Genomic DNA, 13,294 nt, shown 5'->3' with positions numbered 1-13,294 from the left:
GTGAAAAGTATGTTATCACTAGTTGCTTAATCATTATCCCACTCATGAAGTAGATATGTTTCTTGTCTGGAGGTAGCAGGATAAAAATTTTAGTCTGATGTTTCCAGAGTTTTCAGAGGTCTTCCCAGGGTAATGAAAATAAACATCCAGGGAGTTGTAAACAATTGTAAAGAAGGGAAAGGAACACAGTCTGTGGCTTAGTGTGTTTAGTTCACAAGGGCTATCACACTCAGCTCACAGCATCTTTCATCAGGGAGACAGTGCTGCAGGTATAGTTTTACAAACAAAGCCAGAACTCAAGCTTAAGTTTTCTTCCTCCAAATCCAGGGCTTTTTCCACTCTGATGTCATCCAGTTCAGCCTTAGTTTTTCATCCTGGAGATCTGAGTATCAGAAAAGTTCAGTGATTTGCCTGATACTACATAGGTAGATATATAATGCCTCCCTGGTCAAACTAAAGTATTTTCTGCTGCTTTCGCCCTACCCATTATTCTCTCTTATCCAGTTTATTTCCATATGGCATTTATTACAATCTGTACTTGTCTTCTTCTTTTCTTTTGTTTATTGTCTGTCTTCTCTCGAATGTAATTTCCATGCCTACCTGGTTCACTGCTCTGCACAGCAAAGTGCCTGGCACATAGTAGGTACTCAATAAATGTCTGTTGAAGGACAGAGAATGAATTGATAGATAGATGGAATGTAGCAAACTAAAAGCTAAAACTCTAATCTCCCGAATTTCCACTGTATCCATAGTGCCTCTTCATTGTTTGTGCCTTTCAGATAAAAGGAATCCTTGCTAGAGAAATTGGCCAAAGTTTAAGAACATTCCTGGAAGTTTTATCAGTTTTTTCACATAGCATTCTGATTTTCTAATGAGAATACACTTGCATATTTAAAAAGGATTGTGTGTGGGTGTGCATATGAAGGAAAAACAATCTATTGAAGGTTTATTTTTATTTCACTATTAATGGTAATCTAACTGGGGGTAATAAGCACATATCACCCACATAACTTTGCGGTTAGAAGAACTTGCCCTGTTTCTAGTACAGCAGAGTTGCTCTGTCTCATGGAATGTCTCTTACTGTTGCATCTTTTAAAAGTCACAATTTCCATCTAATTCAGGTTATTCTATTGAACAGAACTTATGACGATGGCAAATTCCAGGCACATTCGTGCTGTTGGCTTCTTCAGCAGTACTGTTGGCAACCAATCAAACACATGATTTTCCTCAGACTAGCACCTTTTCTAACTAAATCAACCGGGTAGGCACTTATCACTTATGTGCCTACTTCCTGGGCAAATTGGAGATGACTTGGTCTTTCTCCTCAAAGAGCTTACAAGCTGGTAGAGCAGACAGATTTTTATGGATCTTAACAATACATAGCAGTGTATGACTGAGCTATTGTGTAGCAAACTCGAATTGCTAACCCCTAACTCATCAACACACCTTGGAAAAAGTCTCTGGGTTTCAGAGATTCTAAGATCCCTTCCAGCTCCAAAATCTCATGATTTTGTGAAATGCTATCAGAAAAGCTTAATATACCTCATTTTATTGCACTTCACAAATAATTGCATTTTTTAATGAGGTGAAGGTTTCCTTTTTCATTATTATTATATTTGTTATGGTGATCTGTGATCAGTGATCTGTGATGTTACTACTGTAGTATTTTGGGGCACCATGAATCTTACCCATTGGGATACTTAATTGATAAATGTTGTGTGTGGTCTGACTGCTCCCCCAACCAGCCATTCCTCTGTCTCTCTCCCTCTTCTCTGGCCTCCCTATACCCTGAGATGCCACAATATTGAAATTAGGCCACTTAATAACCTACAAAGTGTTCAAATGAAAGGGAGAGTTGCACATCTCTCAATTTAAATCAAAAGCTAGAAATGATTAAGCTTAGTGAGGAAGGCATGTTGAAAACCAAGACAGGCCAAAAGCTAGGCCTCTTGAGCCAGTTAGCCATGTTGTGAATGCAAAGGAAAAGTTCTTGAGGGAAATTAAAAGTGCTACTCCAGTGAATACATGAATGATAAGATAGCAAAAAAGCCTTATTGCTGGTAAAGAAGAAGTTTTAGAGGTCTGGACAGATGATCAAACCAGCCACAACATCCCCTTAAGCCAAAGCCTTAATCCAGAGCAAGGCCCTAACTCTGTTCAATTCTATGGAGGCTGAAAGAGGTGAGGAAGCTGCAGAAGAAAAGTTGGAAGCGAGCAGAGGTTGGTTCATGAGGTTTAAAGAGAGAAACAGTCCCATAATATAAAAGTGCAAGGTGAAGCAGCAAGTGCTGTTGTGGAAGCTACAACAAGTTATCCAGAAGATCTAGCTAAGACCATTAATGAAGGTGGCTGCACTAAACAATAGATTTTCGGTGTAGACACAATAGCCTTATTGTGGGAAAAGATGCCATCTAGGACTTTCATAGTTAGAGAGAAGTCAATTCCTGGCTTCAGAACTTCAAAGGACAGGCTGACTCTCTCGTTAGGGGCTAATGAAGCTGATGATTTTAAGTTGAAGCCAGTGCTCATTTACCATTCTGAAAATCCTAGGGCCCTTAAGAGTTACGCTGAATCTACTCTGCTTATTCTCTGTAAATGTAACAATAAAGCCTGGATGACAGTGTATCTGTTTACAACATGGTTTTCTGAATATTTTAAGCCCACTGTTAAGATCTGCTACTCAGAAAAAAAAGATTGCTTTCAAAATATTACTGCTCATTGACAATGCACCTGGTCACCCAAGAGCTCTGATGGAGATGTACAGTGAGACTTATGTTGTTTTCATGCCTGCTAACACAATATCCCATGCCTGCTAACGCAATATCCCTTCTGTAGCCCATGGATCAAGGAGTAATTTTGATGTTCAAGTCTTATGATTTAAGATATACATTTCATAAGTCTATAGTTGCCATAGATAGTGATTCCTTTGATGGATCTAGGCAAAGTAAACTGAAAACCTTTTGGAAAGGATTCACCGTTCTAGATGCTATTTAGAACATTCATGATTCATGGGAAGAGGTCAAAATTTCAGTATGAACAGGACTTTGGAAGAGGTTGATTCCAACCCTCATGGATGACTTTGAGGGATTCAGGAATTCAGTGGAGGAAGTAACTGCAGATGTGGTGGAAATAGCAAGAGAACTAAAATTAGAAGTGGAGCCTGAAGATGTGACTGAATTGCTGCAATCTCATGATAAAACTTCAATGGATAAAGAGTTGCTTCTTACGGATGAGCAAAAAAAGTGGTTTCTTGGGACTTCCCTGGTGGCACAGTGGTTAAGAATCCACCTGCCAGTGCAGGGGACACAGGTTTAAACCCTGGTCCAGGAAGGTCCCACATACCGTGGAGCATATAAGCCTGTGCGCCACAACTACTGAGCCCGTGCACCCTAGAGCCCACATGCCACAACCACTGATCCTGCGTGCTGCAGCTACTGGAGCCCGTGTGTCTAGAGCCCCTGCTCCGCAACAAGAGAAGCCACTGCAACGAGAAGCCCATACACCGCAACGAAGAGTAGCCCCTGCTCGCCACAACTAGAGAAAGCCCATGCGCAGCAATGAAGACCCAACGCAGCAAAAAAAATAATATTAATTAAATTAAATTTTTTTTAAAAAGTGGTTTCTTGAGATGGAATCTATTCCTGGTGAAGATGTTGTAGATTGTTGATATGACACCAAAAGATTTAGACTATTGCATGAACTTAGTTGATAAATCAGGGTTTGAGAGGTTTGCCTCCAGTTTTGAAAGAAGTTCTACTGTGGGTGATATGCTACGAAATAGCACTGCATGCTACAGAGAAATCATTCATGAGAGGAAGAGTCAATGAATGCAGCAAACTTCAGTGCTGTCTTATTTTAAGAAACTGCCACGGCCACCCCAGCGCTCAGCAACCACCACCCTGATCGGTCAGCATCCATCAACATCGAGGCAAGACCCTCCACCAGCAAAAAGATTACGACTCGCTGAAGACTCAGATGATGGTTAGCATTTTTTGGCAATAAAGTATTTCTTAAGGTATGTAAATTTTTTTAGACATAATGGTATTGCATGCTTAATAACTACAGTATAGTGTAAACATAACTTTTATGTGCACTGGGAAACCAAAAAATTAGTTTGACTGACTTTATTGTGATAATCTCTTTACTGCGGTGGTCTGGAACCAAACCCATAATACTCCAAGGTTTGCCTATACCAGCTAGAAAAAGAGGAGAGAAGTTTGCCTCATGAAGGAAATGTCATTAAAGATAGTCCTTGAAGAATTTTAACAGGAGATAAAGAAAAGCTTCTGAGTATGAAGGAAGGAAACGAAGGAGATGTCCCTAGTATAGTGTCTGGCAGTGAGTAGTACAGTCTGGTTGTAAGTGTTGAATAAATTGGGTATTTTTGACAACTTTCCCAAAACAGCAGCTCATCTAGAGACATGTCTTCCTCTGTGAAAGGAGCATTTTGCAATCCCATTCCACTCTTTCTTTCCTCTAGTCACTCTTACGGAGCCTGTGTCTTCCCACTTTCGGCTGAGGGATATAACAATATAAATAAAGGAAAAGTGTAGGCATAAAATAGTTTAATGAAATCCCAATATTTATTTAACCTGATTTTAAATGACAGCCCTGAAATAATTTAGAGGGATTTGTATCTCTTCATACTGACAGCTGGCTGGCGAGGGGCAGGGAGCATAAATACACATTCTGAGGGCCAAATTATTTCTTCCATTATAGATGCCAACAAAAGCATTAGTCATCAGGTTTAGAATTCCCTTCCATCTGGAAAACATGGTTAATAGTACTGTTAGACATTACTAGTGTAAAGTACCCTATAGAAGATAAGTGTTTTTAAAATATAGAGTCTGTTTACCTTATAGAATAAGGATAGAACTATATTTACTCGAGTATTAACTCTTTGCCTTCTGTATTATGCTGTGGTACAGAATATAGGATTGGAAAGGAAAAAAACACAGAATATAGCAATTTTTTTTAAACGGGGAGCATCCTACTGATATAATTATTCAGTTGATGGTTAACCGGAGTCTACATACAGCTTCCTATGATTGGATTGCTGCTAGTGACCCAGTCACCCTTCTGTCACTCATCCCTCCTTTCTCTTATTTTCTTTTTTTTTTTTTGCCAGTCTTAGAATTGTATTTTGGGGGGGCACAGGGTTGAGGAACTTGAGAGAATCAACCCTTGCATTTAGAGCACCAGGACTTGAAAAGCCAAGTGCAGTTTTGTAAGTCAGTATTTTAAATAATGCAACCTCTACCAGAATTTCTTGTTTTTTCTTCATCTCCATATTCTCGGAATAGGAATACTGATAGGCCTGTTTTAATTGTACAGCAAATGCGGGTGCAGTGCAAGTTCAAAACAAGTTTGGGAGCTGGTTTACGTGAACCTGAGTTAGTTGCTTTGCGATCAACACGGTTTTTCATTCAACAGAATCTCGTGGGGCTTCTGGCTGAAGAACTTGCCCTCGTTCCTTCACCTCCGGCCGTTCCTATCCGTCTTCTAACGTTTTTTGGTTGTTTTTTTTTTTTAAGTCTTGGTTTTGAAATCATTTCTTCTTGCCAGGCCTCTAACTGGTTCTGTCAGTGGAGGACCCCTTCTTTCTCCCACTGACGAAAACAGGCCCTGCACTGACCCTGAACCTGAGATTTGGGGGTGACCCTTCATGCTGTGCAACTCTGACCTGCCCCTACTGAGATTTGGGGTGTGGGGGTGACCCCTCCACTGCATAACTGACGTTGCCCCCACACCCAGGTTGGTCTCTGGGCCTTTCCTTCTCTTATTTTCTTGCCTTCTCTTATTCAAAAACCCATACCCAGTTTACAACCTAATTCTGAAATTATGTTAATTGTAGAGTAGAAAGAGTTATATAACTAGATAATAAAAAATTAGGAAGTACGGTAGAGAAAAAATGACAAAAGCTCCATCCTTATAACACCACTGTTAGCAACTTGATTGAATTCCTTCCTCTTTCTACTATTCCTTTATGAACATATTTATCATAATAAAGTTAATTTTGTATATTTTTATTTAACATTCCATATTGATGGTTGATCTTCATAATCATCCTTTTCATGTCTATAGTATTCCATCAGGAATGTGTTCACTTAACTGTTCTCTTTAGGTTTAATATTTAGATTGCGTCCACATATTCTAAATAATACTCTTTAAAACATTTGTATGGGGGCTTCCCTGGTGGCGCAGTGGTTGAGAGTCTGCCTGCCGATACTGCGGACACGGGTCCATGCCCCGGTCTGGGAAGATCCCACATGCCGCAGAGCGGCTAGGCCCGTGAGCCATGGCCACTGAGCCTGCGCGTCTGGAGCCTGTGCTCCGCAACGGGAGAGGCCACAACAGTCAGAGGCCCACGTACCGCAAAAAAACCCCCAAAAAAACACATTTGTATGCATTTTTTTCATGTTGGGGATTTTTTCTGTAAGATATGTTCTTAGAAGTAGAACTACTGAGTCAGAGATTTTTAGTTTGAGGTTGGTTTATTTTTGTTCTTTCTGCTCTTTTTTTCCTCCTTAGATTCTCAAACTATAGCTGACAGTGTTTACATAACTTCCTTGTCTTCAGCCACTTCCCCTAACTACCATGCCAAGGCATCCGGACAATTACTCTGTTGTATAGCCTCCCTAAGTATATGAGCATTTTGCAGAGTTGCATAGAAGTAAATTCTAGGGGACTTCCTTGGTGGTCCAGTGGCTAAGGCTCTGTGCTCCCAGTTCAGGGGGCCCAGGTTTGATCCCTGGTCAGGGAACTAGATCCCACATGCATGCCACAAATAAGAGTTCACAGACCGCGACTAAGAGTTTGCATGCCGCAACTAAAGAACCTGCATGCCGCAACAAAGGTCGAAGATCCCGTGTGCCGCAACTTAAGACCCAGCGCAGCCAAATAATTAAATAAATAAATATTTTTTTAAAAATCATTTTAAAAAAAATAAAAGAAAGAAGTTCTAACTCTACTCATTATAAAGACCATGTTGAATATGTGTTTGAAAGACAAGAATAAAGATTTTAAACCTTTAGGGTGCTAGTTTGGTTCCCATCTGCCTCAATAATGCCTTATAGTCCTTGCATCCAACAGGCTTTGATTTTGTAATACAAAAATCTGTTTGTTGGCTTGAGCTAAATCCCAAAGAAAGAAGCAATGGATTTTTGTAATGAAATAAATGTAAACTGTAGAAAATAATGGAACACACCTGCAACAATCTTCAATTGCTTTTATATTTACTGTATTTCCAAATGGGCAGTTGTCTTTTTATTGGACTAAACTCCATATTCAAAATGTCCACACTTTTAATGAAACTAACATTTCAAATTCCCAGTAACATCAGTTTAATTCAATTTAGTAAGCATGTATTGAGCCTGCACTGCTCATGAGACCCTTTGCTAGGTGCTGGGAATTACCTATAATGTCTGTTGAATTGGTGTCCACAGATTGAGGGAACAACTCTCACTTACTGACAGCCAAGACCAAAGTAGGACATTGAAAACATGTAGAGCATTTCACTTCTAAGAGAAGTGTCTCTGACTGTGTTATGTTCTTTGACTTTCTCCATAGACATAATAACAAGTAAAGTACCTGACACAGATCCTTACATATATTACATGTTCAAAAATATTAATCTGAACCTCAAGATAAGTTGTCTACTCCAGTTCTACCAACTAGGCTTAAAATACTACCAAAAGGAGGGAATTCACATTGGTAAAGCATCTATTCTGTACCAGGTTCCATGTCAGGCACATTCATACATTATTTCAGTTAATGATCACAACCATCCTGAATGTATTTATAGATGAGAAGATAGATTTAGAAGAATTAACTGTCTCACCCAACAGTATACAGCTAGTAAGTGGAGAGAGCTGGGATTAGAACCCAGATATGCCTGCCTCTAAAGCACTGCTCTTTACTATACTTTCTTACTCTGTGGGTGACCCTTTATTCCTCTAACCTTTATCATGATTCATTTCAATTGCTGTGCATTTTTTTCTTTTAAGCATCTGGTGAATCACTGACTGACCTATTTTTATATAATTAATGGTCTTATAGCATCTTCAAATACTGTGTGGCCAGTTGTCATTAAAATTCCCAAGCTTTACTGATATTTTTAACAGTTTCACTGAGGTATAATTGACATACAATAGATTACACATATTTAAAAGTGTACAATTTGTTTTGTCTGACTTCTTTCACACAGCATGATTATTTTGAGTATCATCCATGTTGTTGCATGTATCAATAGTTCATTTCTTTTAATTGCTGGGTAGTATTCTATTGTATGAATATACCACAATTTGTTTATCCATTCACCCTGATGATAGGCATTTGAGTTGTCTGGGGCTATTACAAATAAAACTGCGATGAATGTATGTTTGGTTGGGTCATACAGAGGCTATATGTTTAACATTTTAAGAACTGTCAGGCTGTTTTCCAAACTGGTTGTACCATTTTACATTCCCTTCAATAGAGTACTAGTGTTCCAATTGTTCCACTACCTTGCCAATACTTAGTATGGTCAATCTATTTAATTTTAGATATTCTAATAGGTGTGCAGTTGTGTATCATTGTAATTTTAATTTGCATTTCACTGATAATGTTGAGCATCTTCTTTTATGCTTATTTACCATCTGTATATCTTCTTCAGTGAAGTGTCTGTTCAGATCTTTCAACCATATTTTATTAGGTTGTTTGTTTTCTTTTTATTGCATTTTGAGAGTTCCTTTTATACAAATCCTTTATCAGATAGATGATTTACATAATTTTCTCCCAGTCTGTGGCTTGTCTTCTCATTTTCTTAGCAATGCCTTTCAAAGAGCAAAAAAATTTTTTTTTTTTTTTGCGGTACGCAGGCCTCTCACTGTTGTGGCCTCTCCCGTTGCGGAGCACAGGCTCCGGATGCGCAGGCTCAGCGGCCATGGCTCACGGGCCCAGCCGCTCCGCGGCATGTGGGATCCTCCCGGACCGGGGCACGAACCCGTGTCCCCTGAATCGGCAGGCGGTCTCTCGACCACTGCGCCAGCAGGGAAGCCCCCTGTGGGAGTTTTTTAAACAACAAATTCAATTTCTTTAATAGAGATAGGGTTATTCAACTTATTCTTCTTGAATGGACTTTGATCATAGGTATCTTTCAAAGAATTTGTCAATCCCATTTAAGCTGCCAAATTTATTGGCATAAAGTTGCTCATAATATTTTTTATTATTCTTTGATTGTCTGGAGAATCTGTAGTGACATCACTTCTCTTATTCCTGATATTGTTTATTTGTGTCTCCTCTTTTTTTTCCCTGATCATCCTACTAGAGGTTTATCAATTTGATGTATCTTCACAAAAAGAAAAACAGCTTTTGATTTCATTGACATTTTTACCTGTTGTTTTTCCATTTTTTATTTTATTGATTTCTGCTCTGGTTTTTATTATTTCCTTTCTTCTGATTAATTTGGATTTAATCTGCTCTTTCCTAATTTTTTAAGGTGGAAGCTAAGGTCACTGATGTGAGACTTTCCTTCTTTTCCAATATAGGCATTTGGTACAAACATTTCCCTCTATATGTTGCTTAAGCGCCACCACACAAATTCAGATACACTGTGTTATTTTCATTCAGTTTTAAATATTTTCTAATTGGACTTTTAATTTCTTCTTTGTTTCATGGGTTGCTTAGAAGTATTATTGAATTTCCAAATATTTGGGAATTTTACAGATACCTTTCTATTAATGACATGATTTATTTCCATTGTGGTCAGATAACATACTTGAATCATGTTAAATTTATTGAGACTTGTTTTGCAGCCCATTATATGGTATATCTTGGTAAATGTTCCATGTGTACTTGAAAAGAATATATAATCTGCTGGTGTTAGCTGTTATGTTCTATAAATGTCAATTAAGTCAAGTGGGTTTATAGTGTTGTTCAAGTCTTCTGTATCCTTACTGATATTCTCAGTTCCCTACATGATGCCCTGTGCCTTATGAGGTTTTCTGCTCTGTTAAGAGGGAATAGGAAATATTCCCAGACCTATGTGAATGCTGAGGATTGTTCCCTCTAATCCTTTGGGTGGTTCTGTTGCTGGCTTCAGGTAGTTCTTGACATATATGTGCTGATCAGTACTTAGCTGAAGACTTGAGGGAGACCTCTGCAGATTTCCAGAGTTCTCTCTATGCATTTCTTCATTACTCTACCCAGCAAACTCTAGCCACTTTGACCTTCCTGAATTCCCAGTTCCATATCCTCAATTCAGGGAGACCACCATCCTTTTCTTGGGTTCCCTCCTGCTATATCTCAGCTTGGAAACTTTTTTCATACAGTAAGTTGGGGAAATTGTTTCCCATCCACCAAGGATCACTAACTTTCATCACATGATGTCCAGTGTCTTGAAAACTGTTCTTTCATATATTTTGAACAGTTTTTTAGTTGTTTCTGGAAGGAGTTTAAATCTGGTCCCTAATATTATTCCATCTTGCCTGGAAACAGAAATCCATTTTGCTGATATTTTCAACATCATTTTTTATAATATACTTGTGTTGTGTCTGGAATGATGTTCACTGTGCTGACTTTTCTGTCTAGATGGAATTCAGAGGCTCTGCTGGCCAGTTATAGGGAGCTGCCTTCCTCTGTGCTGGATGTCACCAGATTTTTTTAATCTATATTCTCCTTTTCTCATAAAAACAATAATGATGTATTAAGTACCTCCTATGTACCAAGCATATGTTAAGGGTTTAAGTATTGCCTCACTTAATCCTTATTATAACCTTGTTAAGAAGTAATTGTCTTCATTATAGAGATGAGGTCATTGAAGTTGAGAAGTCAAATAATTTGCCCAAGGTCATATAGCAAGTAAATGGCATAGTCAGCATTCAAACCCAAGTCTGTCAGATCCAGGGACCATAAAGCTGATGAAGCCCTTCAGAGATAATTTTGCTGAATACAGGAGGTCAGCTACTAAAACCAACTTGGAAAAGTTCTTTTCTGCCCTTGCAATAAGAGTAAGCATTTTATAACATCTAAGAAAGGAAAAATATTAATACAGCTAGAAAGAATAGTTTTGATTAAAATTCTGTCAGATGACAGGAAGGAAAAGGGATGTGAGCAGTTGTTAAGAAACAGGAAGAATGTGATTTTAGAAATGCTGGGTCAAGAAGGCATTGCAACAGCTAAGTTACAGAGGGTGGAAGAGGAAAAAGGAAGAAATTGTCCTGAGATGACATACTTTGGAAAGCTGCTAGAGCAATGCAAAAGCATGTGGCAGTGACCCCTATTGCTGTCACTGCAACCTTTCAGTCCCTTCCGTGAGAATGAAAAAATGAACTCAAAATGAAGGAGAAAGAAAGGAACGTTTAGTATCAAACAACGTTGCCAAAATGAAATGTATTGGATTGATTCCCAGTGCCAAAGCACAGTACATACTAACGTTCCTTATGCCATATTTTTGGAAACATGTTCTACCCACATTGGCTTGAATTTTAGTTTTTATAGATGTATGAGTATTTTGTTTTGTTTTTTGTAATGTCTATAACCTTTACTAGAATATAAAGGCAATGTCTTCCAAGTATATATAAATATGTTTAAGTTAGTTTTACGGCAGTTTCCTGCATGTGAACCTCATCTTTTATATGACACCATATTGGAAAATAATAGAATCATAAGCCTGAGATAATTTGAAAGGTCAAGATTTGAGTCTATTTTGTCATTGATCTGACTGACCATACATGAATATTTGTAAGATAAGGCATGTGAGGCACTCAGCTGTGGAGAATTTTCAGTAATAGTTATAAATGAGACTACTACAGGGGCTTTGAAATGGAGGCAATAAATGTGACAAGAAATATGTACTATTTATTCTTCAGGAACCCTCTCCTTCACCCAGTTCTTTAGAATTTTATTAGGTAAATAGCAGGTGAAGAGAGTCTTTTAAAATGTCAGTGATAATTACACAAGAGAAATCACATTAACTCAATAAAGAGTAGAACTTGACATTATAGGCAACTTATACTTTTTGACTCATTGAATCTCAGGAAATCTCTGACCTTCTTCTCAGTTCACCCTTTCCATATTCACAGGGCCCTCTGTGCACTTAGCATTTGGTTGTGCTCATTTCCCACTCTAGGTTGTGAACTCCTGCAATGCAGACAGCATCCTTCATTTCATATCTAAGAGCCTAGTTTAGTGTTCAGCATATAGTAGGTATTTGGTATTCTAATTAATTGTTCTACTGTAAGGCCCAGTTCTGACTCTCCATTCCTTATATCCTTAATGTGTAAGCATTAGTGCCTTTGCATGTTTAAACATAGGGAAAAGTAGCCAAATAAGTGTTTATATGTAGCTAGAAGCCAAGAAACCTTTGAGCCTATTCTATTTCTTCTTTATTGGATTTTTAATCTAAAAAGTAAAACAGGGGCTTCCCTGGTGGCACAGTGGTTAAGAATCCCCCTGCCAGTGCAGGGGACACAGGTTCGACCCCTGGTCCAGGAAGATTCCACATGCCTCAGAGCAACTAAGCCCGTGCGCCACAAATACTGAGCCTGTGCTCTAGAGCCCGTGAGCCACAACTACTGAGCCCATGTGCTACAACTACTGAAGCCCACGCACCTAGAGCCCATGCTCTGCCACAAGAGAAGCCACCTTAATGAGAGGCCTGCGCACCGCAATGAAGAGTAGCCCCCGCTCGCTTCAACTAAAAGAAAGCCAGCACACAGCATTGAAGACCCAACACAGTCAAAAATAAATAAATAAATAAATTTATTTTAAAAAAATAAAAAGTAAAACATGCCTATTCTAATAGTTTATAGTTCAGAGGTATATAAAAAAACAAGCCAATCTCCTCTGTTCTCCAGTCTTTATTCTTCTTACTTTGCCCACCTCTGTTAGATATTTATGCTCATATAAATATTATTTGTATTTTAATATAATGGACAATACTCAAATACATTTTTTACACTCAATTCGATTTTAATTAATATATGCCTTTTAGCTATGATGGGTAATATACATTGAAACTGGGTTAAATTATTTTCCTGTGCTACATTTCAAAAGGAACTGTGCCCTTTTCTGTGGCAAAATATACATAACATAAACTTTACCATTTAAACCATTTTTAAATATAAAGTTCAGTGACATTAAGTACATTCACATTTTTGTGCAACCATAACTATCATCCATCTCCAGAACTCTTTTCATCTTGCAAAAGTGAAGCTCTATACCAATTAAACAATAACTCCCCTGGGGCTTCCCTGGTGGCACAGTGGTTGAGAATCCGCCTGCCAATGCAGGGGTCATGGGTTCAAGCCCTGGT

General features: G+C 38.4%; 1 protein-coding gene across 3 annotated transcripts in view; it reads left to right on the top strand.

Annotated features, from left to right (window-relative positions):
• The window catches only part of FCHSD2 (FCH and double SH3 domains 2), a 309,212-nt gene that overhangs the window by 282,216 nt on the left and 13,702 nt on the right, over positions 1–13,294 (top strand). The gene's annotated exons all lie outside the window — the stretch shown is intronic.

Source organism: Neophocaena asiaeorientalis, unplaced genomic scaffold (genome assembly GCF_003031525.2).
Source record: "Neophocaena asiaeorientalis asiaeorientalis breed wild unplaced genomic scaffold, Neophocaena_asiaeorientalis_V1.1 scaffold618, whole genome shotgun sequence".
NCBI lineage: Eukaryota > Metazoa > Chordata > Mammalia > Artiodactyla > Phocoenidae > Neophocaena > Neophocaena asiaeorientalis.
Note: the sequence above shows the minus strand (reverse complement) of the source record. Positions and strands in the feature narration are given on the sequence as shown.